Source organism: Mesoplodon mirus (assembly GCF_964341445.2).
Source record: "Mesoplodon mirus genome assembly, chromosome: 9".
Lineage (NCBI taxonomy): Eukaryota > Metazoa > Chordata > Mammalia > Artiodactyla > Ziphiidae > Mesoplodon > Mesoplodon mirus.
In genome coordinates, this window is record NC_138985.1 from 20,376,939 (window position 1) to 20,401,731 (window position 24,793).

A 24,793-nucleotide genomic window follows, 5' to 3' on the forward strand; every position below is an offset into this window, starting at 1 on the left:
TGCATGCTTCAACGAAAGATCCCACGTGCTGCAACTAAGACCCGACACAGCCAAATAAATAAATTTAAAATTTTTTAAAAAATCTTAGCAGTGTTCTTTGCAAAATTTTATAAAACTACTGTGATGAATTCAGCTTTCGAGAAGTCTTTAAAGCTGTATCATGAGTTAATTGTATCTTCACTTCTAACAATATCCTCACATAAAATTTTCATTCATGTGTTAAGACTTTTAAAACTAAAATACAATGGTAATTTGTGATAACTATAAAAACCTTTAATTAAAATATTTTCGGAATTTTTTTTTCTTTACAATTCAAATGTTTATACGCCCTTATTTTCTAGAATGTTGGAGCTAGAGAATTCAGGATATTTCCACCTTTTTACAGCTGAGTGTTAGAATAAGGATCCAAAAAAAATCCATATATTAATTACATTTGTTTATTTTGCACTTCAAGTTACTTTTACTCTACAACAGTCCCTCCCCTCTCCTTCTTCCCTTTTTGTCTTTTTTATTATTTTTTTCTTCTGCACTTTTTTTTTACACAATTATTGTTAGAAGAAAAAGCCAGTTGTCCCACTGCACTGCTTTTTTTTTTTTGTGTGTGGTATGTGGGCCTCTCATTGTTGTGGCCTCTCCCGTTGCGAAGCACAGGCTCCGGACGCACAGGCTCAGCAGCCATGGTTCACGGGCCCAGCCGCTCCGCGGCATGTGGGATCTTCCCAGACCGGGGCACGAACCCGTGTTCCCTGCATCGGCAGGCGGACTCTCAACCACTGCGCCACCAGGGAAGCCCTGCACTGCTTTTTAAAACCATCCTTTTAGCTACCCAGATTTAAAAAGCATAACAAACAAATGTAACACATGGACTTATTTTTGGATCCCAATTCTAACAAATCAACTGTAAAATGACTAAGTAACTGTGGAAATGTGTATATACATTGGGTTTTAGATGACAACAAAGAATTTTATTAATTCTGTTGGATATAATATGGCACTGTGATTATGCACAAGAAAATGTACAAATCTTGTAGACACTGCTATGAACTGAATTGTATCCCCTCTCCCCAGCCCAAAATTCATACACTGAAGTCTTTTTTTTTTTTTTTTTTTTTTGCTGTATGCGGGCCTCTCACTGTTGTGGCCTCTCCCGCCGCGGAGCACAGGCTCCAGATGTGCAGGCCCAGGGGCCATGGCTCACGGGCCCAGCCGCTCCGCGGCATGTGGGATCCTCCCGGACCGGGGCACGAACCCGTGTCCCCAAGCATCGGCAGGCGGACTCTCAACCACTGCGCCACCAGGGAAGGCCCATACACTGAAGTCTTAAACCAACAATGTGATAGTATTTGGAGATGGGGCCTTTGTAAGTAATTAGGTTTAGATGTCATCATGAGGGTAGGGCCCTTATGATGGGATTAGTGCCCTTATAAAGATATATCAGAGCATTTACTCACTCTCTCCAAGTGAGAACTCTGCCAGAAAGCTGTCTGCAAACCAGGAGGATGGCCCTCACAAGAACCCAACCTTGCTGGCACCCGTGATCTCAGACTTCTAGCCTCTGGAACTGTGAGAAAATAAATTTCTGTTGTTCATGCCACCCAGTCTGTGGTATTTTCTTATGGCAGCCTATGCTGAAACAGTCATGCATATGGAAGTATGTAGGAGTGAAATAATGTATCCGATATATGCTTTAAGACATAGTCACAAAAGGGGAAAAAACAGAAGAAATGGGGCACGAGTATTTTTTAATTTCGGTGACAGGTGCTTGGGATTTAATATGCCATTGGCTCCACTGCTAAGTGTCAAATGTCTCAGAACTAGAAGAAAACTTTAAAAAAGAAAGAGGAAAATGCTGTTTCAATGTAATTCCCATAACTGAAACCTGAAAATGCTTTAAGATAAACACAGTACTAATCTGAAAGTATTATGAGGCAAAAATAAAAGTTGACTTGAAACTTTACCTTTGAATAAATTTGGGGGAAACTGTTACAGGATTTTTAAAATAATCTGTCTCACCTAAGAGTCTCAAGTTAAAAGCACTGACCTTAACTGTTCATGTTCTAATTATGTAACTTGTCCAAATTATTTACCTGCTTAAATGTTAATTACAAAAGAGAAATCATCATTTTGGTACTCTTTTGTAAACAGAGGTTTTCATTATTGTTGAAATACTTTTAAATTACTGATTTTTTTGTTTAGAAGTTAACTTTCTTTAACTCTTCTTGATTATTATAATTTTCAAAATACATATCATTCTCAGATTTCAAGTAGACAATATAGTATATCTGACTGCACCAACATTTACAGAATTAACACCAAGCAACAATGAGGGAGAACTGTCAACCAATCTAGTTCCTGATTTTAATGGGAATGGTAATATACATAACATTTACCATGATCAAGACTATCATTAAGACTGATTTTTTTTTTTTAATGATTTTAAGGAAAGGTCTTTCTATTCTTATTTTACAAAGGGTTTTCAACACAGACACATTCAAACTTGCTCCTTTGATCCATTTTTGCATTAATTAGTCATGGAAATCCTGTTCTCACACAAAGACCAATAAGTATAATTTTATCTTTTATGTATAACTCTAAGTCATCGTTATAAATAATACTTAATGTTCTGTGCCCAAAAAACATTCCCTCAGGAATTTTAAATACAGGTACACAGGGCCATTTTTTCTTTTAGTAAAGATCCGAGGCTAGGTTTGGCATTGTTAAAGGTCTGTTTCAATCACCTCCTTCATTCCACAAGCATTTACTGGTCATGTACTGTGATCTAGGTACTATGCACCAAGTATAGGAGAATATGATGAGATTAACAGACAGTTCTCATCTTCAAGAAGCTCACACCATCACATTGTGCTAAATACTGTTAACAAAATGCTGAAGGAAGAAATAACATCAAACTGAGATTTCCAGAAAAATTCAGTAATAACGGAGTCTTGAATGCTGAGTGAGACTGTTCATTCAAAGCAGGGCCCAAATAAAACATACACAAATTAGAAAGAAGCAAAGCTAATTATGTTCCGATGGTATATTTTCAAGGACTTCTGTGGCCCCTGAGAATACTACTAAAATACTGTTTGCTTTCTTCCACTGACGGTGCAATAATAATGGTGGGTAAAAGCGCTGGTGCCTTAGCAGGAATCAAAGCAATGATCCCTACCTGTACCAGTCAGTGTATACTTCACCACTATCTTAAAAAAAAGGGGGGGGGGGCTTTTCACTTAAGAAGGTCTTTAATGAGGAAGTAAAATTTATTTTTACTAATCTCCACGCTATTACTTTTAAAATTCTGTGTAATAAAATGGACATAAAAACTACCGCTGCCCACCAAAATATGATACCTCTCTCAAGAAAAAGCACTCGGACAACTGTCTAAGTTGTGAGCTGAACGAGCCACTTTTTTCATGAAACATCATTTTTACTTGAAAGAACATATATACAAATTATGCTTACTCAGACTTGGGTATATAGCAGACATTTTCTTAAAAATGAGTGAAGAGAACCTATCAATTACAGAAAAACAGATGAAAGTATTTGTTGCTGATGATAAAATTTAAGGTTTCAAGAGAATATTAGAAATCTATAAAACTTATACCTGCCACCCTAAGTGTGACAAGTCTCAATAATTAAACACTTTCTGATAAGATGTTAACAAGTGTTAATTTTGGATACTGTATGTGTCAACATTTGGAAGATCTGCATAACTCGGTAAGCTAATATTTTCCAAATGATATTACATAATCATGTATGGAGAGAAGTCATTTAAATTGCAAGAAAATCAATAGATTTTAAAGCAACAGTTATGTTAAAGTCCATCAATATGGGTTCAGATTCCACAATACAACCTTTCTTCTACCAACCTTTCTTCTAACATTTACCAAGTTTTAGTGTAGTAATAAAAAATATCCACAATTATGTGAAAAGGCTATAAAAACACTGTTCTCCTAACAGTAAACTTATCCAAGGCCAGATTTCCTTCATATATACTTCAATGCAGCGGTCCCCAACCTTTTTGGCACCAGACACGGTGTCTTCATGGAAGACAATTTTTCCACGGACGGGGTGGGGGGAGGGGTATGGTTCAGACGGTAATTGTGCGCGATGGTTCAGGAGGTAATACAAGCAATGGGGAGCGCGATGGGGAACAGCAGATGCAGCTTTGTTCACTCCCCCGCCGCTCACCTCCTGCTGTGCCGCCAGGTTCCTAAAAGGACAGGTAGTAGTCCTCGGCCCAGGGGTTGGGGACCCCTGCTTCAATGCAAACAGTACATCACAATAGACAGAACAAAGAAGTAAATATGTGAATCCAACTGTCTTCTGTTAAGTCAGACATTTAAAGAGTCTTACAAAAAATGTAAAGCAATGCCATTTTCTCAGTAAATGTTTTGGAAAAGTTATTTTTCATTTAAAAAATATGTTATTTATGTGACCATGATGTGATCATTTTAAATAACAATAAATGTACTTACAAATAATTTTTAACTTCTTAAATTAAATTTCTAATAGAGTAAATATTGATAAATCTAATATAGTAAATATTGATAAGATATAACCCACATAAGCAAAAGCTATTTGGGAGTCCTCCATGATTTTTAAGTGCATAAAGTGGTCCTGAGACAAAAATGCTTGAGAACTGCTGATACATAAGTTGAAGAAAGAGTAATAAGAACATTTCAAATACAAGCTACAACATATAGAGAGCAGTTTTATTATCTTTCACTATAAATGGCATATGTATCCCCAGCCATCCCAGCCTACTCTACATTTCTCCACAATCTAATGTATAGCTACTAATCTATTATAAACTATGAAGAAAACAACCATGACAGTGTTTTTCCAGTGGCTTTCCTGTGATTAAAGGATATGAATTTTTATCAACAATTTTTAACAGCGCAGGGGGTTTCTACTGAGATACCCGTTGATCTTCTTTGAAATTCCAGATACTGTGATCCGCAAACAAAGCACAACCACTGCCCTCCTTTAAAAGGGCATAACAGGTATTTTCAGAACTCATGTTGTATTTTCAACACTAATTTCCCAACCATAAAACAAATCAAACAAACAAAACACCTTGATGTTAGTTAAAACTTTCTGGGAGGTGTTATAAACTATTGAATAAACATTCACACTGTGAACAGTACAAAGACAGTTACGTCTAAAAGAACAAAGTTGGGGCCTCCCTGGTGGCGCAGTGGTTGAGAGTCCGCCTGCCGATGCAGGGGATACGGGTTCGTGCCCCGGTCTGGGAGGATCCCATATGCCGCGGAGCGGCTGGGCCCGTGAGCCATGGCCGCTGGGCCTGCGCGTCCGGAGCCTGTGCTCCGCAACGGGAGAGGCCACAACAGTGAGAGGCCCGCATACCGCAAAAAGAAAAAAAAAAAAAAAAAAAAAAAAAAAACAAAATAAAAGAACAAAGTTAAAACTGTACTATATAATCTTAATAGACTAAATACTAACACTTTACATACCAGTTTCCCACCGATGATGGAACTCCTTAAAACGGAAGCTTCAAGTCTATCTTTTAAAACAAGATCCTTTAAGCACAGTAATTTACTTCTAATCTAAGTACAGTTAAATAGTAAACGAAGCCTAACAAATGCCTTCTGCTTTAATTTCCCAAGAAATGTTAAACTGCCATTGAAAGGGATGCCCTGGAAGCTGGCACTGGCCATCTTTCTATTTTAATTAACAAGCTTTACCAACTTCTACCTAACCTCATCCACTTTCCAAGACTGCAATTCCTCAAACTATCTCTTGGCCTAAAACTCATCAAGCAATCACAAGATTAGCCAGGTCCTAATCAATCTCCTTCTAAATATCCAGAAAGGCTATCTGCATCCAAGACAAGAGACAGGAAAAACTACCCAGTCACCTTGACAACAAATGTCAGTTTTCATCATTCTCTCCATAGGATGAACCATGGACTTCTACAACCTCTGCCTGGTATTCAGTCTGAGACAGAGATGCTCATCCCTGCAATTAAACATACTAAAACTATTCCAACCTACGAAGGAATAACAGTCTTTTAAAAATGGGAAATGAGAGGCTTTGTTGAATGTAAAACATTTCCTCCTCTCTGGCTTACTAGTGTTAAAATTACTTCACTGTGTCCGTCATAGAAGTCTATAGCACCAAACACAGACCTAAGAAAATTTACTCAAAAAGGTTGGACACTCTCAGATGACATTTTTTTGTAGATCAGATTTATTCTCACAAAACAGCCCTCCACTGGTAGGACAATCAAAGAAATGAAAAAAAAGAAATATGTTAAAATCAGATAAGCTAATATGTATGATAAGTACATACTTATATATCGGTTTTCAAAGCAATTCTGGGCCCTTTGCAGATTTTATCTATGCTATTTGAGAGAAGGGGTAAACATCAATTTGTTAGAGCCAACTCCATGCAGAAAAAAGGGGAAGGAGAGTTGTTAGAAAGTTACAGGGGACCTCACAGGGTCTCCAGTCACTGGGTGCAGGATGCAAATCCCAGGGAGGAAACTCCAGGTTTAGATTACACCCAGTGCCTATCTCTTGGCTAAGGCAAGATCCTCCCAGCTGCATTTCCACTACCACTCTCAATACTATACGATTTTTGCAAAATGGAATTAGGGTGCTCTTTTCAAGATGATGAAATGAATGATGAACAGCAAAGAAACAACACACGCCCATCAGGAAAGGTGAAGCTAACGGCATTTTGAAACACACTTGATTTTTATAACTGATAGTCTGGAGATCCACAACCTTTGACGTAATATAATAAAACCACACCAGGAAGATGTGACGCAACAGAAAGCAGACAACAGTTTAATTTCTTAATGATCCTCCATTTCTTCATTTCTTTCTGACTGCCATGCAGACATGTAATTAGATATACCTTCTCAAACTAGTATAAAACACCCACACCAAATTATTTCTTTATCAAATGTTCCCTGGGGACTTCTCTGGTAGTCCAGTGGTTAAGAATCCATCTTGCAATGCAGAGGATGCCAGTTGGATCCCTGTTTGGGGAACTAAGATCGCATACACGGGGCAAACGAGCCCGCGCGGCACAGCCAGAGAGCCCACGCACCACAACTACTGAGCCCATCCACTCTGGAGCCCACACACCCACTACAACTAATGAGCCCGCACGCTCTGGAGCCCGTGCACCACAACTAGAGAGAAGCCTCATTCCACAACAGGAGACGAGAGAGAGAGAGAGAGAGAGAGAGAGAGAGAGAGAGAGAGAGAGAGAGAGAAAGAGAGAGAGAGAGAAAGAAATATTTTTCTTAAAAATGTTCCCTAGGACTTCCCTGGTGATGCAGTGGATAAGACTCTATGCTCCCAATGCAGGGGGCCCGGGTTCAATCCCTGGTCAGGGAACTAGATCCCACATGCATGCTGCAACTAAGACCCAGTGAAACCAAATAAATAAAATCAGTAAATAAATTTTGGGGCTTCCCTGGTGGCACAGTGGTTGAGAGTCTGCCTGCCGACACGGGTTCGTGCCCCGGTCCGGGAAGATCCCACATACCGTGGAGCGGCTGAGCCCGTGAGCCATGGCTGCTGAGCCTGCGCGTCCGGAGCCTGTGCTCCGCAACGGGAGAGGCCACAGCAATGAGAGGTCTGCATAATGCAAAAAAAAAAAAAAAAAAATGTTCCCTGGTCTCTAAGACATAATTAAATGATTTCTTTCCAGAGGCTGTCTATTCTGAGCTTATTTAGAGTAAACAAAATACCTTAAGTTGCCAAAACAACTTGAAGAATGTGTGATATGGTATCACTCAATCACCGCCTGCCATGGATAAGTACTCTAAACTCTTTCCATACATATCAAGTTAACCCTCACAGTAATCTCATGAAATTAAAACAACCAATGGTTCTCAATCGGGTGATTTTTATATCCTGTCCGCCTCACCCCTACCCAGGGACATCTGGCAATGTCTGAAGACATTTTTCATTTGTCAGTCTGAGCAGCTGTGACTGGAATCTACACTGTCAAGGTTAAGAAACCCTGTCTATAAGCATTCTCCATTTTACTGATGGAAACAAGTTCAGAGAGACTGAATGACTTTTGGTTAATTCATGTCACACAAGAAGTGGCAGGGACTTCCCTGGTGGTCCAACAGTTAAGACTTCACGCTCCCAATGCAGGGGACCCTGGTTCGATCCCTGATCAGGGAACTAAGATCCCACATACTGCAACTAAACCCGCATGCCTCAGCTACTGAGCCCACACGCTGTAAAGCCCAAGCACCGCAACTAGAGAGCCCGCATGCCGCAACAATGACCCAGCACAGCTAAAATAAATAAATAAATAAAATAAATAAGTAAAATGAAATAAATTAAAAAAAATAAAGTTAGTTAAAAAAAAAAGTAGCAGGGACTTCCCTGGTAGTCCAGTGGTAAAGAATCTGCCTAACGATGCAGGGAACGCAGATTCGATCCCTGGTCAGGGAACTAAGATCCAACATGCTGCAGGGCAACTAAGCCCACGTGCCACAACTACTGAGCTCACGCACCTCAACTAGAGATCCTGGGTGCCGCAAACTACAGAGCCCACAGGCCTTGGAGCCTGTGCGCCATAACTAGAGAAGAGAAAACTCACACGCCACAACTAGAGAGAAGCCTGTGCACCACAACAAAGAGCCCTCATGCCTCAACGAAGATTTCACGTGCCTCAACTAAGACCCAATGCAGCCAAAAATAATAAGATAAATAATAAATAAATCTTTAAAAAAAAGTGGCAAAGCTGCATTTTAAATCCACGTCTAATTCCAGAATCCATAAACATGATTTATGTAAGTGCTAACTATAATAAAGTAAAATTTTGAAATTTAAAAATATATACCACTGGTAATAGCATCAAAAATATTAAATTCTTGGATAAATCTGACAAAAGATGTGTAAGACCTACACACTGAAAACTATAAAATGGTGCTGAAAGAAATTAAAGACAACCGAAATGAACACAGAAGTATCAGGCTCATGGAGCAAACACTCAATATTGTTAAGATGCCATTTATCACAAATTTATTTATAGATTCAATGCAATCCCAATCAAAATAGGCATTTTTTGGTAGAAACTGACAAGCTGATCCTACAATTCATATAAAAATACAAAGGACTCAGAATAACCAAAAGAACTTAGAAAAACAACAGATTTTGAGGACTTATACCACCTGACTTCAAGTCATTATTAAATCTACAGTAATCAAGACAGTGTGACAACAAGACAAACAAATCAGTAGAGTCCAAAAACAGAAATAGAAACAGTCCACATATATGGTCAACTAATTTTCGACAAAGGTGCAAAAGCAATTCAGTGGAGAAAGAATAATCTTTTCTACAAAAAGTGCTGGAAAAACTGGACAGTCATTTGTTTAAAAAAAAAAAAAAAAGAACTTTGATCCACCAAGTTAATTTATGTATTTGATGCACAAAAATTAGCTCAAAATGGAAAAAGTAAAAACTATAAAACATCTGGAAAAAAATGTAAGAAGGCTATCTTTGTAAAATAGCATGTATATAAAGAGGAAATTTGGGGGCTTCCCTGGTGGCGCAGTGGTTGAGAGTCCACTTGTCAATGCAGGGGACAGGGTTCGTGCCCCGGTCCGGGAAGATCCCACATGCCGCGGAGCGGCTGTGCCCGTGAGCCATGGCCGCTGAGCCTGCGCATCCGGAGCCTGTGCTCCGCAACGGGAGAGGCCACAGCGGTGAGAGGCCTGCGTGCCACAAAAAAAAAAAAAAAAAAGGAAATTTTGGTAAACTAGACTTGATCAAAATTAAGAACTTCTGTTCTTCAAAAAATGTCAGAAAATGGGGACTTCCCTGGTGGCGCAGTGGTTGAGAGTCCGCCTGCCGATGCAAGGGACACGGGTTCGTGCCCCGGTCTGGGAAGATCCCACATGCTGCAGAGCGGCTGGGCCCGTGAGCCATGGCCGCTGAGCCTGCACGTCCTGAGCCTGTGCTCCGCGACGGGAGAGGCCACAACAGTGAGAGGCCCGCGTACCGCAAAAAAAAAAGAATCCGCCTACTAATTCAGGAGACACAGGTTCGATCCCTGGTCCCGGAATATCCCACATGCCGTGAAGCAACTAAGCCCATGCGCCACAACTACTGAGCCTGCGCTCTAGAGGCCACAAGCCACAACTGAAGCCCGTGCACCTAGAGCCCGTGCTCCGCAACAAGAGAAGCCACCGCAAGGAGAAGCCTGCACACTGCAATGAAAAGTAGCCCCCACTCACCGCAACTAGAGAAAGCCTGTGCGCAGCAACGAAGACCCAACGCAGCCAAAAATAAATTTTAAAAAAAAAATTCATAAAAAAAAAGTCAGGGCTTCCCTGGTGGTGCAGTGGTTGAGAGTCCGCCTGCCGATGCAGGGGATACGGGTTCGTGCCCCAGTCCAGGAGGATCCCATGTGCCACAGAGCGGCTGGGCCCGTGAGCCATGGCTGCTGGGCCTGCGGGTCCGGAGCCTGTGCTCCGCGGCGGGGGAGGCCGCAACAGTGAGAGGCCCGCTTACAGCAAACAAAAAAAAAAAAGTCAGAAAATGAAAAGACAAGCCACAGAATGGGAGAAAATATTTGTAAATCACATAACTGATTAAGGACTTGTACCCAGAATATAAAAGAAGCCTCAAAGCTCAATAATAAGCAAACAAACCAATATATTTTTTAAATTGTTAAAAGATTTAAACAGACACTTCACCAAACAGGGAATTCCCTGGCGGTCCAGTGATTAGGACTCTGCGCTTTCACTGATGAAGGTCCAGGTTCAATCCCTGGTGGGGGAACTAAGATCCTGCAAGCTGTACATCGCGCCCCCCACTCCCAAAAGACAGACACTTCACCAAAGACAATCTAGGGATGACAAATAAGAACATGAAAAGATGTTCAACAGCATTAGTCAACAGAAAATGAAAATTAACACCATGAGATATCACCACATACCTATTAGAATGCCAAAATATTAAAAGAGACTGGCCATGCCAAGTATTGACAGGGATATGGAGGAACTGGATGTCTTAAATAAGCTGGTGGGAAAAAATGATAGAGGCTCTTGGGGAAATACTTGGCACTTTCTTAAAAACCTAAAGATACACCTATTATATGATCCAGTCATCACACATTTACCCAAGAGAAATGAAAGCATAGGCCCACAGAAAGACCTATACACAAATGTTCACCACAGGTTCTTTATAAAAGCAAAAACTGAAAATAAATGTCCATCAACAAATAACAAATATAAACAAACTGTGGTATATCTATACAATGGGATCCTACTCAGCAATAAAAAGGAATGAAATACGGATACACTCAACAAGATGGACAAATCTCAAAATAGGTATGCTGACTGAAAGAAACCAGACACAGCAGGATACATGCTATATGGCTCCATTTATATAAATTTAGAAAATGCAAACTAATCTACATGATAGAAGATCAACAGGAACAGAAGGGAAGGATTACAACTTGGCAGAAAGAAACTTCTGCGGGTTATGGATATGTTTATAATTAAGACTGTAATGATGGTTTCACAAGTGTATACATACATCAAAAACCTATCAAATGGGGACTTCCCTGGTGGTCCAGCAGGTAAGGCTATGCACTCCCAAAGCAGGGGGCCCGGGTTCAATCCCTGGTCGGGGAAGCAGATCCCACATGCATGCCACAACTCAGAGTCGGCATGCCGCGACTAGGAAGCCCCACACTGCAACTAAAAAGATCCTGCATGCCACAGTGAAGATCCCATGTGCTGCAACTAAGACCTGGCACAGTCAAAATAAAACAAACAAATACATAAATAAATAATTTTAAAAACCTATCAAATGTGTGCAGTTTATTGTATGTCCATTATACCTCAATAAAGTTGGCAGAAATCCTAAACAAAAAAAGAATGCAAATGGAAATACATACAGAAATCAAAATAGTACTAGGAGTAAGGGTTCATTTTCAATATCTTCATTTTTGAAATATGCCAACTAAAGAAAACGTGTATCATTTTTTATCTCATGTCATTCCAAGAGTCTGCAGTAGTATATAATAAAAGTAGAATAATAAAACCATTAAGCAAGACAGTAACACTGTAAGCAATAAGATTTTAAGAGGTAACTGCAAAAGGAAAGCGAAGTCTTCTGTGAAACTCACTCCTTTCCTGAAGTAAAGCTAATCTTAATTTCATTCATCAAAACATCAGGTAATATCACTCTGTATTCTCCAAAATTTAGGGCAACTTATTTTATATTCCCTCATTTTTCATCCTCTTTATCCCATGTATCAGATTTGTTTCCAATTTCAAATTCTCTTTCAAATTCTTTCTTTTTCTGCTGCTCTTGCCTTAAGTCTGAAGTCTCACCAATTCAAATCATTTCTGGAATGAGAATGAATGCATATTAATTGCTGTAACAGCCCCCTAGCTTACCTCACTGCCTCGAATTCCTCCTCATTCCAATGCATTCTGAATAATTCTTTTGGAAACTGCTTTCCCAGGGTCACTTTCCTGATGAAGAATCTCAAAATATTAGCTACATTACTAACAAAAGTCGAAGCTCAAACAAGACCTCAAGACCTTCCACAACCTGCTCTCACCCCAGCCATGCTTGTATCCCACCTGTCAACACCTACCCTGGATTCCATGCAATTGAGCCTCAGGATCTCTGGGGGTGGGGTCAGGGAAGTGGTAACCTGGATGAATCTCACACTAAGACTTGAAAACCTACTGGTGTAAGAGAGGGCCGTTCCATAATAAATTCTCCCTCCCTCCCTGGCTGCACCTCCCAACACTTTGCCAGAAAGACGTTAAATCCTAGACATACCATTATCTGTGGCACCCATCTTGTTCCCTCCCACCTCCCTGCCTCCTCTCTCAGGGGAATATCATTCTCCTCCCACACAGTTCCCACAAACCCTAACTATGGATCTGACCCGGATGGGGAAAAGCAGGTAAGCTTCAGGTAAACAAAGGGGAAAGGAGGGATAATGAGATGAAATACAGAAAAGTAGAGCATGGGGAAAGTGCAGACAGAGCCAAAAAGCAGCAAGGGAACAAACTGCCGGGCTGGGGCCCAAATACAAATGACATTAAAAAAAAAAAGTGTAACCAGTCGGCCTTTGCTAAGGAGCTGAAAAATAATTTCTCTAAGCTCAAACTTACTCTCAGGGAGTCTCGAGGGCAGGATGTGTTCACAAGTTCATAAACAAAAGACTGTAGGAAAAAGTAAAAGTGACGCTTACAATAGGTGGGTAGAAGCCTGTGAGGAGGCCTTGGACGCCAGATATGCCTCCAAGGAGCTACTGCAAAATAGCAAACATGCATACAATTTGTTATTATTAGGATGAACACAATATTTTAGCAGTACCAGAGTCCAGAAAATCTGCAGAAATTTGCCTTCGGCTGTCAAGTTCACTACCAGAACTTAGGCTCTCTGAAGGAAAAAGCCCATATTTATCTCTCATTTCATACACATTTCTTGACTCACCATAATGAGTGTATTTCCATTTTAGCCCTTAAGCACTGGTTACGAGTTTCCTACTTTTCAAAAAACTATACTTCTTAGCTTACAATGTCATATCCCTCCATCTTTCAGTAACATTCTCACCAGAGGTTGGTTAACTTTTTCTGCCAAAAGCCAGATAAATATTTCAGACTTTGTAAGCAAATGGTCTCTGTTGTAGCACAAAAGCACATAGATAATATGTAAACAAATGAATGTGACTGCTTCAATAAAACTTTACTTGTGGACACTGAAATGTGAATTTCATATAATTTCCATATGTCACAAAATTTTCTTTTGAATTTTTTTCAGTCACTTAAAAATATAAAAACCATCTTACATGACAGGCCATGCAGACACAGGTGGCAGGGCTGTATTTGGCCAGCCTGCTACAGTTGGCAGACTCCTGCTTACACCCTCTTAAAGGTTCAACAGTACAACCATTCCATTATGCCTTATTTCTACAGCACTACAATTAACTTTATTTGCAAGTCTTTTTTGCTAAGCCCCAACTGTGTGATGGCCTCTAGGTAATGAACAATTAAGCATTCTTCTGACCTAAACACATTCCGTTTCACCCAAATTCGCACTTTGGAAGAAATAAAAACAACGTGCTTATATAGTTTCTGACTTAAAACACTGGAGGAAGGAAAAGGGGATTTTAAGTAATTGTGTAACGGAACAAAGAACCATGACAACACTTATACTGACGTCAAATGTTAAGAAGAGAGTCCATCATGATGAATCTCAATTGTCAGTCCTAACTTCTCTCCCACAGTTCCAAAGCTAAAAACTAAAATGTAGCTTTTGAGTTTGCTAATGAGATATTCTAAACTCATGCTCACATTTTAAAGAAATGCACAAGACCAGACTAAAGAAATGAATAATATAACCAAGTATACTGCAACAAATGAGAAAATACTATATATAAGGAAAAGCCATTCTATTGTTTAACAATTAGAAGTTATAATGGAAATAAGGTAGAAAATATCTGAAACAACATATCTTTTGAAGGATGAAAACTTTTCTCACATTCATTCATACATATTTATTTTAGGCATGAAGAAACTAATGTGTTTGGAACACAAAGTCGGGTAAGAAACAGGTGTCCGAAACAGAAATGGCCTGTGACCACGTGGGCCTAAGTTCTCTATCTGCTCTGGCCAATAACACAGCCACTAGCTGCATGTGACTATTAACATTTTAATTAACTAATATTAAACAAAATTAAAACCAGTTCCTCAAATTGAACTAGCCACACTTCAAGTGCTCAAGAGATTGCTTGTGGCTACCATATTGGACAAAACAGATAAAGAACATCTCCACCATCACCCACCACGCAAAGTTTTGCTAGACAGAGTTGGTTTACAATATGTTACATACTTCCCTTTCTCCGCTGACTGAAACATAAAAATGAAACTTAACTTCTCCCTTTCATCAAAAGGAAACTGTAAAATGTTTACCACCTGCCACCTACCACATGGGAAGTACCATGTAAGTCTTTCTGTACAAGTATTTATTATATTAAAAGCTGAAAAAACCTTCTTCCTAGGATAACTCATACAGCAAAATCATCACCATGAATGCTTCTACCAGGGTTCTAAAATTTTTACAACACTCTGGAAATGAGTATTTCATCAATAACTATTTCAACCTCCTCATTAGCTTTAAACCACCCTCAACTGTAACTTTAATATCCTCAACTACAGTATTCTCATTGTCCTGTAAAGTGAAGAATTCTCAATATCACTCTGATTATCAAACGATTCTCTTTCAAGTGGAAGACAGCTCCTCCTTGTCACCTCTGCCCTATGCCTAGAATATAGAAATCACTCAAATAATTGTTGCACGAGAGGTCAATGAACTCTAAGTCTTTCTGGTATTGACAAAAACAACACAAAAGCCAGATTCCATTTCATAACTACTGGTATTCAAGAAGCTTTAAGTCTTTTTAAAAATTTTTTTATTGGAGTATGGTTTATTTACAATGTTGTATTAGTTCCTGCTGTACAGCAAAGTGAATCATTCATGTGTGTGTGTGTGTGTGTGTGTGTGTGTGTGCATCCACTTTTTTAGATTCTTTTCCAATAAAGGTCATTACAGAGTATTGAGTAGCATTCCCTGTGCTATACAGTAGGTCCTTATTAGCTATCTATTATATATACAGTAGTGTGTATATGTCAATCCCAATCTCCCAATGTATCCGTCCCTCCTCTTTCCCTCCTGGTAACCTTAAGTTTGTTTTCTACATCTGTGAGTCTATTTCTGTTTGTAAATAAGTTCATTTGTACCATTTTTTTAGATTCCACATATAAGCAATTTCATATGCTATCTGTCTTTCTGACTTTCTTCACTCAGTATGATAATCTCTAGGTCCATCCATGTTGCTGCAAATGACATTACTTCATTCCTTCTTTATGGCTGAGTAATATCCCATTGTACGTATGTACCACACCTTCTTTATCTATTCCTTTGTCGATGGACATTTAGGTTGCTTCCACGTCTTGGCTATTGTAAACAGTGCTGCATTGAACATCAGGGTGCATGTATCCTTTCAGATTATGGTTTTCTCTGGATATATTCCCTGGAGTGGGACTGCTGGATCATATGGCAGTTCTATTTTTAGTTCTTTAAGGAACCTCCATACTGTTCTCCATAGTGATTATACCAATCAAGCAGCTTTAAGTCTTTGCTGCTCCTTATTTTTTATGGCACTTAGTTGACTGTAGGATTTAAATGGCACCACACATTGGTGGACACAAATTTTCTCGTTCCTAAAAATCAAGGACTTAGGGGCTTCCCTGGTGGCGCAGTGGTTAAGAATCTGCCTGCCAATGCAGGGGACATGGGTTCGGGCCCTGGTCCGGGAAGATCCCACATGCCATGGAGCAACTAAGCCCATGCACCACAACTACTGACCGTGCACCTAGAGCCCATGCTCCACAACAAGAGAAGCCACTGCAATGAGAAGCCCCCACACCACAACGAACAGTAGCCCCTGCTCGCCGCAACTAGAGAAAGCCCGCGCACAGCAACAAATACCCAACGCAGCCAAAAATAAATAAATAAAATTAATTAATTTTAAAAAAATCAAGGACTTAATAAAAAGTGAAGTCTACAAGGGGAAAGAAAGTATTACACACCACCCCAGAACTATAAAATTAATCTAAAATTTTCAGTTACTTAGCTATGAAATAGAGTAGATTTAAAATAAATATATGTAAATACAATGGAATATTATTCAAACTTAATAAAGAAGGAAATCTTGTCACATGCTACAACATGGACGAACCTTGAGGACATTATGCTAAGTGAAATAAGCCAGTCACAAAAAGACAAATATTGCATGATCCCATTTATATAAAGTAGCTAAAGTTGTCAAACTCTTAGAAACAGGAAGTCAATGGTAATTGGTAAGGGTAGGGTGAGGAGGAGCTGCTGTTTAATGAGTGGAGAATTTCAGTTTTCTAAGATGAAAAAAAAATTCTAGAGTTGTATTACACGTGCTATAGTTATTAACACTACCGGACTGTACACATAAAAAGGTTAAGATAATAAACTTTTTATGCTGTGTTTTTCTACCACAATAAAAAAGTGAACATGTATGAACCACAGTTAACCCTTGAACAACGCAGGGGTTAGGGGCGCAGAGCCCTCCAAGTCTCGGCTACTGTAAATATGTAGTGTTGCTATAAACACTAGAGCGCATGTATCTTTTTGAATTAATAGTTTTCATCTTTTCCAGATATGTTACCCAGGAGAGGGACTGCTGGATCACGTGGTAGCTCTGTTTTTAGTTTCTTAAGGAATCTCCATACCGTTTTCCTTAGCGGCTACACCAATTTACATGCCCACCAACAGCACAGGAGGGTTCTCTTTCCTCCACACCCTCTCCAGCATTTATTATTTGTAGACTTTTTGATGATAGCCACTCTGACTAGTGTGAGGTGGTAACTCATTGTGGTTTTGAGTTTCATTTCTCTAATAATTAGCGATGTTGAGCATCCTTTCATGTGCCTACTGGCCATCTTTATGTCTTCTTGGGAGAAATGTCTATTTAAGTCTTTTGCCTATTTATTTATTTTTTTATTTATTTGGAAATTGAATCGTATGAGCTGTCTGTATATTTTGGTCACACCAGTTGCAAATATTTTCCCCCTTTCTGTAGGTTAGCTTTTTGTTTTGTTGATGGTTTCCTTTGCTGTTTTTAAGTTTGATAAGGTCCCATTTATTATTGCTTTTATTTATTTTGCTTGGGAGATTGACCTAAGAAAACATTGCTATGATTTATGTCAGAGAATGCTTTGCCAATATGCTCCTCTAAGAGTTTTATGGTGTCATGTCCTATACTTAGGCCTTTAAACCATTTTGAGTTTATTTTTGTGTACGGAGTGAGGGAGTGTTCTAATTTCACTGATTTACATGTAGCTGTCCAGCTTTCCCAACACCACTGGTCGAAGAGACTGTCTTTTCTCTGTTGTATATTCTTGCCTCCTCTGTCCAAGATTAACTGACCACAGCAGTGAGGGTGGGTTTATTTCTGGGCTCTCTATTCTGTTCCATTGATCTATATTGTCTGTTTTTGTGCCAATACCACATTGTTTTGATTACTGTACCTTTGGAGCGTAGTCTAAAGTCTGGAAGGATTATGCCTCCAGCTTTGATCTTTTCCCTCAGAATTCCTTCGGCAATTCTGGGTCTTTTGTGGTTCCATATAAATTTTAGAATTTTTCTCATTCTGTAAAAAATGTTATGGGTAATCTGATAGGGATTGCGTTAAATCTGTAGATTGCTTTGGGTGATATGGCCATTTTTAACAATATTAATTCCTCCAATCCAAGAACATGGGATATCTTTCCATTTCTTTGAATCATCTTCAATTTCCTTTATCAATGATTTATAGCTTTCAACATATAGGTCTTTCACCTCCTTGGTTAAGTTTATTCCTAGGTTTTGGGTTTTTTTTTTTTTCTTTCTGGCATGATTTTAAACAAGTTTTTTGTTGTTGTTGTCATTTTTTAACTTTCTCTTTCTGATATTTCATTGTTAGTGTACAGAAACACAACAGATTTCTGTACATTAATCTCATATCCTGCTATCTTGCTGAATTCACTTATTAGGTCTGATTTTTGTGTGGAGACTTTAGGGTTCTCTGTATAGAGTAACTGTCACTTGCAAATAGTCACAGTTTGACCCCTTCCCTTCCAATTTGAATACCTTTTGTATCTTTTTCTTGTCTGACTGCTGACGCTAGGACTTCCAATACGACATTAAATAGAAGTAGTGAGAGGGACTTCCCTGGTGGCGCAGTGGTTAAGAATCCACCTGCCAAGGCAGGAGACATGGGTTCGAGCCCTGGTCCAGGAAGATCCCACATGCCACGGAGCAACTAAGCCTGTGTGCCACATCTACTGAGCCTGTGCTCTAGAGCCTGTGAGCCACAACTACTGAAGCCCACGGCACCCTAGAGCCTGCGCTCCGCAACAAGAGAAGCCACCGTAATGAGAAGCCCGCCACACCACAACGAAGAGTAGCCCCCACTCACCACAACTAGAGAAAGCCCGTGCACAGCAACGAAGACCCAACCCAGCCAATAAATAAATAAATATTAAAAAAAAAAAAAGAAGTGGTGAGAGTGGGGATCCTTGTCTTGTTCCTGAATTTGGCAGAAAGGCTTTCAGCTTTTCATCTCAACCATATTTCTTACACATGACAGAAAACTGGCTCTAGAGCAAACATGATATAAATTTTTCTAAAGAGAACATAAAACAAAACTGTTATGTATTAAATTATTTAAAATCATCTCCAAAGAGATAACATAATATTTTGCTGCTACTGAAACTTTCTTTTAATTCTTATATAAAATAAGCTGTCTAAGACCTTCACAAAGACATTTTACTACAAATATACTTTAACAATACTGTATATAGGTAGTGTCCATTTGTATTCTTCTACTATAGCAAACAGCAGTGCAATAAATCTTGTCTCAGTCATTTTATCTTATTTATTTTTTAAAGTCAGTTTTGGGTTCTTTTTTTTTTACATTAATTTATTTTTGGCTGTGTTGCACGCTCAGGGCACATGGGCTCTTCCTTGCAGCGCGGGCTTAGTTGCTCTGCAGGATGTGGGATCCTAGTTCCTCGACCAGGGATTGAACCCACGTCCCCTGAAGTGGAAGGTGGATTCTTAACCACTGGACCACAAGGTAAGCCCCTCAGTCATTTTAAAAATTAAAAAATCAAATGGTTTTCATAATAGCACCTAGTAAAAAAAAAAAAAACAAAAATCCTAGTTTCTAATGAGTACAATGTTTCAATTTGGGATAATGAAAAAGTTCTGGAGATGGATGGTGGTGATGATTGCATAACAATGAGAATGTACTTAATGCCACTGAACTGTATGTGCAATTAAAAATGGCTACAATGGTTTATGATATATATATCTTACCATAAAAAAATCTCAGGTTTCAATAAGAAGAGGTTATATGTATGCCATCTGTAATAGTTTATAAACCACTATTAAGAAAAGTCATATGTGATGATTTGCACAATTAATCCTAACCCACCACTAACAAAGATATCTCAAAGGTCTCAATTATTCACTAAAGATAGAATTACATCACAAATGGAAATTTCCCTTGAAAAAGAAAGTTTAGAAAACCAAAACAGTTTCAAATTGACAGTTTCAAATTCATTCAAACAAATGACATATATTAATGAGACTATAATCACTTGGCAAACTTACTTATTAGTAAGTCACACTACGTGGTACAGAATAGTTTGAAATATTTTCTAACCAAACTAGTTCCTTACAATCAGGTGATCTATCTTTCAAGGGTTTTATTTACAGAAATATACTTGAGCTTGCCAAAAACACACGATGTAACATGTGAAACAGGGAGTAATAATAGTAGCATTAAACTATAATCACACTTTAATACCCTATATAATCGGGGATTCTTCATAAATACCCATGTGAAAGTCTTAGGGCCAAGTACTGGGTAAAGGCCAAGAAAGATAACAGAATGGACACAAGCAGAAAGAGAAGAGTCTTAAAGTCACTATTTATTAAGTTAACACCTGGCTTAATATGTGCAGGCATCACGCTAAATATGTCACATGAATTCTCCATTAATGCTCACAGTAACCCTGTGGGATACTTTCATTAATCCTGTTTCACAAATGAGGAAACTGAGGCACCAATGGGTTAAACCAGGGGTCCCCAACCCCCGGGCCACAGACTGGTACCGGTCGGTGGCCTGTTGGGAACCGGGCTGCACAGCTGGAAGTGAGCGGCGGGAAGGGAGCGAAGCTTCATCTGCATTTACAGCCGCTCCCCATTGCTCGCATTACCGCCTGAGCTCCACCTCCTGTCAATTCAGTGGCGGCATTAGACTCTCACAGGAGCACGAACCCTGCTGTGAACTGCGCGTGCGAGGGACCTAGGCTGCGCGCTCCTTATGAGAATCTGATGCCTGATGACCTGAGGGGGAGCTGAGGCGATGCTAGCGCTGGGGAGCGGCTGCAAACACAGATTATCGTTAGCAGCGGGGTTTGACTGCACAGAGACCGTGATAAATCAACTGCCTGCAGACTCATATCAAAGCCCTATCAGGGAGTGGCAAGTGAAAACAAGCTCAGGGCTCCCACTGATTCTTCATTATGGTGAGTTGTATAATTATTTCATTATATATTACAATGCAATAATAACAGAAATAAAGTGCACAATAAATGTAATGCACTTGAATCATCACAAAACCACCACCCCCCACGCCCCCACACTGTTCCACGGAAAAACTGTCTTCCATGAAACCAGTCTCTGGTGCCAAAAAGGTGGGGGACCACTGGGTTAAACAACATGCTCAAGATCACACAGTCACTAAGCAGCAGGACTGGGACACGAAGCCCACACCACTCTGAAGTGCACAGAGCCCATCTCAGGTGCTGTCTACTTGCTATCACCTTTAAGACACACTGTGCAGTAGACCGCAGTGTTATGACCCTGGTTCCCTAGAGAGGACAAACGTTCAGGAAAGATGAACCACGTTCTCAGCAGACAGGGCAGCAAGCTGGCTGGAACCCAAGTCTTCTGACCCCTCAGCCAGGGCCTCTCCTCTTCAGTGTACCTGACACATGTCATGGCAGTTTTAAAAATATGTTCATCACAAACTATTTAATACAACTCTCTTCAACGGGCAGAACCTAACACTCCCCTCAGTAACTCACCTTTTCTGCTGATAGATTTTATTTATTTTTAACTGTGTTCCAGTTTCAAGTACCTCACTTCTAACAAATACAATGTGGCAGAAGTGACAGGTGTGAGACTTGCCAGAGTAGGTCATAAAAAGCACTGCAGCGTCCTCCTTGTTCTCTCAGCTCCTCACCCTGGATGAAGCCAGCTGACATGTTGTGAGGACACTCAAGGAGAGGTGCACACGGCGAGGAAGCAAGGCCTCCTGCCGCCAGCCACATAAGCAAGCCCGCGTGGAAGCGGCTCCCGCAGCCCCAGCCCAGCCTTCGAGTGACTGAAACCTGAGCCAGAGCCGCCCAGCTACACTGCTTCTGAATGCCCAACCCTCAGCAACTACGTGGCAATAAATGTTCGTTTTATTAAGGCACCATGGTTTGTGGGGGTTTCTTTTTCAGCTTGAAGTGTAACTGACAAAACTGTAAGATATGTAATGTGTACATCCCGGTAATTAAGCCACTAGGTTTTAAGGCAATTTGTTACACAGTAATAACACAACCAGGAAGGAAAACAAGTATCTCACACATGACCCACACCCTGCCTTAATAACGGTGAAAACTCAACTATACTTCAATTAAAAAAAAACCTAACAGAAAAAAGTGTAGGTTCGGCAGGTCACCTGTCAAAAGAAGCTGTGGACGAAGGGGCAATTTCTCAGACTCAGTTTTGCCCTGTGTAATAGGACAGATGATCATTTTCTTATTATTTTAAAAATCCTCCCCATTTTACAATAATCTTTCCATTCCCTTACCTCCTAGAGTCACTATGAGGATTACATGGAAGAACGTGTCCAGCACTTGCCATGATGCCCAATATGCAGGGACAGTTCAGTAAATACTCACTGTAACTGATCTTATTTCTTTAATCCGCCCTTCACTAGCAGCTTCCCTTAGGCTTTGTAAAAACTCCCAATTCTCAGTAGGGAGCACCTCCATCCATTACAAACCCGAGTTGTCCAATCGCCTTTTTGACTGGTCTTCATTTACTTCACTTACGCCCCTGCTTTACCTAACACTCATCTAAAACTGTCCCCTCCTTTGGCCCCCAGAGAATGAACGAATGATAACAGGGGTCTCTTCTGGCCTCGACGGCTGCTGCTGCTCCCTCCCTAACCGTTTGAAATGTAGCTTATCCTCAGAGGTCTCTCCTCGGTCCTCTCCTCTTCGTTCTCATACCCTCAGTGATGACTTCTGCAGATGCTCTCTGACTCCGAAACATATCACAGCCTCTACTTCTCATCTGAGTCACAGATCCCGATTTCCCCAGCTCAAGAGCCCCACATGAACGTCTCACAAAAACCTCAAACGCCACAGAATCTGAATTGTTTGCATCTCCCCTTACTCCTCACTTTTCCCCCCTCCTTCCCATGCCCAGCCCTGCTTCTCCTCCTGTGTTAACAGACCAGCATCTGTGAAGTCAGAGGATGAGACGTCCAAAGTGTTAGTAAAATCTTCCCCCTTCTGCTTTCAGTAAATGTATGAGGCACTGTGTTAGGTGCCAGGGATACACGGCAAGCTGGACACACCGCCCGCCAGGAGCTCACTGGCTAGCATGCTTCCAGTCAGCTGCTGAGCCCTAACGATTCCTCTGTGCAGACTTCCGTGTCTATCCCCACCTTTCTATTCCTACCGCAGCCACCCCTCCTCTGGCACCTGGACCACCGTGATAATGTGCCCGTGTTTCTCCCTTCAGTCTCTGCCCCACCTCAACCCACCCTTCACAGAGCTGCCCATTCTCTTTCTCAAGCATGTGATCCGGCTATTCAGCCCCTCAAAAGTCTGCAGTGGTTCCCACTGCTTACAGCGAAAGTCAGAATTCCCTCACATTGGGCTTCCCTGGTGGCGCAGTGGTTGAGAGTCCGCCTGCCGATGCAGGGGACACGGGTTCGTGCCCCGATCCGGGAGGATCCCACGTGCCGCGGAGCGGCTGGGCCCGTGGGCCAGGGCCACTGAGTCTGCGCGTCTGGAGCCTGTGCTCCGCAACGGGAGAGGCCACGGCAGTGAGAGGCCCGCGTACCACAAAAAAAAAAAAAAAAAAAAAAAAGAATTCCCTCACATTACCTCGATGGCACTCCATGATTTTTCCACTCAAATCACCTTCTGCACCCTGCTATACACTCCACGGGTACACTGACATTTAGGACATCTCATTCTCTCCCCAACACTCGTGCCTGTTTACTAGCTATTCCCTCAGAATGTCATGGCCTCTATGAAAATTCCCTTGTGTAGCCATCCGAATTAACTGATCCTTCCCTTATTTTACACAGCACAATGCCTGTTCCTCTATTTGCTATCAACCTCTTCCACTTTCTATCAATGTTAGTTGTTTACCTGCCTGTCTCTTTGAGTAGGTCATAAATCCCTGGCTGCCACTAATTAACTTGGCAATCCCGATAAATCTAAGGTTTAACTTTCTCATCAGTAAAATGAAGGGTTAGATTAACTAACTGCTAAGTAACTCCCAACTCCAAAGTTCCACAAGGATGAGTCTTATTTATCTTTGAAAAAGGCAGAATAGCACAGCTTTAAGCTTGGTCTTGGTAGCCAGACAGGTGGTTCTGAATCCCAGCTCTACAACCTACTAGCTCTCAACAATGGGCCTGCTACTTAACATTTCTGGGCCTCAGTTTCTCATCTGTAAAATAGAGAATAATTAGAATTCTTACAGTTTAAAATTTTTTTTAAATATCCGCTTTAGTCAGATATAATTCACAGATCACACAATTCACCCGTTTAAAATATACGACACAACGACTTTTGGTACATTCACGTAGTTGTACAACCATCACCACAATCAATTTTAGAATATTTTCACTACCCCAAAAAGAAACTCATATCCATCAACAATCACTCCCCATTCCCCCCAGCCCTAGGCAATCACTATTTTACTTTCCATCTCTAAGGATTTGCCTCTTCTAGGTATTTCATATCAATGGAATAATATAATATGTGGTCGTTTATGACTGGCTTCTTTCATTTAGCAAAATGTTTTCAAGGTAAACGTATGTTGTAGTAAGAGGACTTCATTTTATTGATAAATAATATTCCATTGTGTGGATATAC

At 40.4% G+C, this 24,793-nt stretch overlaps 1 protein-coding gene across 8 annotated transcripts in view; it reads right to left on the reverse strand.

Annotated features, from left to right (window-relative positions):
- SRPK2 (SRSF protein kinase 2) overlaps positions 1-24,793 on the reverse strand; it is a 237,020-nt gene that overhangs the window by 196,676 nt on the left and 15,551 nt on the right. The gene's annotated exons all lie outside the window — the stretch shown is intronic.